This window comes from Dermacentor variabilis, chromosome 3 (assembly GCF_050947875.1).
Source record: "Dermacentor variabilis isolate Ectoservices chromosome 3, ASM5094787v1, whole genome shotgun sequence".
Taxonomy (NCBI): domain Eukaryota; kingdom Metazoa; phylum Arthropoda; class Arachnida; order Ixodida; family Ixodidae; genus Dermacentor; species Dermacentor variabilis.
Window position 1 is genome coordinate 156,010,669 of NC_134570.1, and position 2,985 is coordinate 156,013,653.

The window sequence follows — 2,985 nt, forward strand, 5'->3', positions numbered from 1 at the left end:
ACGGCTTGGTTGCCGTGTCCACATGTGATATGATGCGTATACACTCATTATGCATTATTAGACTGAACTACAGAACAAATAATTTTTGTCTCCAGTTCTACGCCTTTTTCAGCGCCAACTCCTATGGGTCAAAAATATTTACAGGCTACGCCCACTTCCCTAGTTAGGCACGTGATCTCATCAAACAGTGAAAACTCATCATGTCAAAGTGAACTGTACGCATTAACCATGCACAATTATTTATGTTATGCATCTTTCATTTCCATAAAGCAAAATGCAGTGTTGCGGAGGGAAAGTGAAAAAAAAAAGAACAAGCTCCTCGTGGTAGCTTGTTCAGCCCGAATACCCGTAAAACGAAAGGAGCAGCAGAGCGGAAACAGTTCTTCCAATTGCTTATAATTCAAATACTACCATGCATAAAAGACAAATCAAGAAGTACATAAAAAACTGTGCGAAACAAAACAGACTTCTCTAATAGGTTGAGACTGCCCTTTTACGAAAGCAATTGAAGACGACTGCCCGTCGATTGTTCTGGCACGGCCTACTCTATGTTACTTGTTATAATGGATTTGTTTGCGCACATTAGACAACTTTACGAGGCAGTGTATCATTGTTGAGCCTATATGGTACATTTACGACATTGCTGTGCCAACTCTTCTTCGCTGAGGGCTCATCCAAATGCCAATTTTTGCTCCACTTTACAAGCGACAACGATTTTCTAACAGCCACTGCGAGCTAAGAAAAGGGTATCGGACCACTCGTAGACCATTCGCCTCACCAAGTTGTCTGATTACGCCCCCCCCCCCCCAGCTTTAACTTGGCCACACCAAAATCCTCTAACCTTTTGTGGGCTGTTGTGTCCTGCTGCAGGCTAAGTGGAGAAGGCGTTTTATTGGGCTCTTTATCAACCCTGTGTGTCACCACCCGATTCTTACGTCAGTGTTACGTAAATAAGATGCCAGTTAATTGGAATGCAATCAAATTGGAAGATTTAATGTTTTACGAGCGCTAGACCATAAAAAACGTGGCACAACACCTTTTACTAACAAATCCGGGCACGTAGAACAGACACGCACGTCACCGTACTCCGAGGGCGCACACTGCTTCCCCGCAGCCAAGGCCATCGTTCGTTGATCCACGTTCCGCAGTGCAGTAATGGCTGTGAGGTCACACGAAAGCCACAAGCGGGGACACACACCACAGACCACATGGAATGGGTTCTCCACAAACTCCCTCAGAAATCTGGCCGTTGGTCCGGTGAAACGTTCGATGTTGGCGAGATCGAGGCCACATGGACCCTTCGCCTTTCTTTCCGCCTCGCGGTCCTGGCGGACACCACGCTCACGGCACCGCCACCACGGGAGAACGGAAGGAAAGCAAAGGAAATACGCAGGCGCTTAGAATGCCGACAAAGAGAGGCCGATGCGAACGTAGACATGGCCGACGCGGGTAAAAGTGTTGTACCGGTTGTCATCAGCTTAATATCTCTTACGGGTTCATTTGGACCTAAGATATTAAACTTACTTTTCCTAGTTTGCGGAGTGCTTAAAGCCTGCTTCACCTCCGCCGCCGGTCGGTCCGGTAATGCACTATCTTCTGTATCGGCCCACGCAAGGGGAGAAATTCCCGATCTACACGGCTTGAGAGAAGCACTAAATTTTTCCAGGACTAAGCCATATACAGCTTCGCTGTAAGTAGAGAGGTGGGTGCGAATTCTTGGTGCCAAAGAATACGTTCAGTAGTACTTCGTTGCACGTTTTGTTCTGCACATGCACACAGAGAATGTGTCGACCATTGTATTGTTGCTTTATTGTCAGGCGGTTAGTCTGGGGATGATAAAAAAAACGAACACTCGCCTAAGATTGACAGAAAAACAAACCTAATTATAGTTAATGCTTCGGGGCCATTACGGCCGGGTCTCTTGTTCACAGTGAAGAGCCCGAAATATCCCGAATATTTATGCGTTCAATGATGCAGAGTGCGCCTGTATATATTGGAAAGGTTACCCCGGTTCCGTTTGATCGGGTTTGTTGTCCATTGACTATATAATGGTCCCAAGAGGGTACTTCAATATAGACACTTCTCTGTCATGATTACACCAGAATAATACCAGTCATTGTGACCAGTAGACATGGGATGAACTGCCAAGGCGTTCGAGCTTGTCTTGTCTTTCCTGACATTCTTCCAGATGTTTTATATATATAAAAAGGTTCTAAGCGCAGCGAGCGCGGCATTTCTTGCAGAGGCGTTTCTAGGCGAGGTAGACATACTTTGCTGCAAATAACGTGAGCTTCAGATGGCCTAATACCGAAAGTATATTAACTAACCGTTTTATTAGTGCCTTATGGGGAGCTGTTTAAATGACGAATTTGGAGGCAGCCACAATTTAAGGCATCGTCGCATTCAAGGATCTTGAAAATCGCATTTATTTCGACACATTTATCATCGAATTTGAACCGTAAATTCAGGCAGTATAGCGTAGAAAACGCGGCCCCGCTTTGATGTCAGAGCGAGACGTCTCTTCACGAGAACCATGGGGAAATTTCAAACTGAACGTCTCCGCACCCTATGATAGGGCACACTTTGCCTGGCAAGTGAGTGCCGCTGTTTGTCGGTTCAGGATCATGCTGCGGCACGATCTTGACCCATGTTCCATCTTACGCGCCTTTGCCGTCCCACGCGTAGACGGACGCACTCAATCTCTAAATTGTCTTGATTTGGCATTTATTTTCTATTATGGATAACTCAAGTATACAAGCAATTTTGTTTTGTTTCTAAAGAATGGCTATGCCATATTCTGTGACGCCCTCAAAGCTTTCCATATAGACAACTGCCTTCAACAGTAATTTCTTTCAAGTTGGTCAACACGTTTATCTTTAATTTGTCTTTTCAGAGTAATTTAAGCAGCGGCAATGTATTTTCGCGTCACCATAAAGCTCGTACTTGAATACGGTAGGTGTCCTGGGGTCAGAGCCTTTTTATAGG

At 45.3% G+C, this 2,985-nt stretch overlaps 1 pseudogene; it reads left to right on the plus strand.

Moving 5' to 3' along the window:
• The first annotated feature begins 1,436 nt into the window (after nt 1-1,436).
• Nucleotides 1,437-1,615, plus strand: LOC142576823 (U2 spliceosomal RNA; annotated as a pseudogene).
• Nucleotides 1,616-2,985: the final 1,370 nt, after the last annotated feature.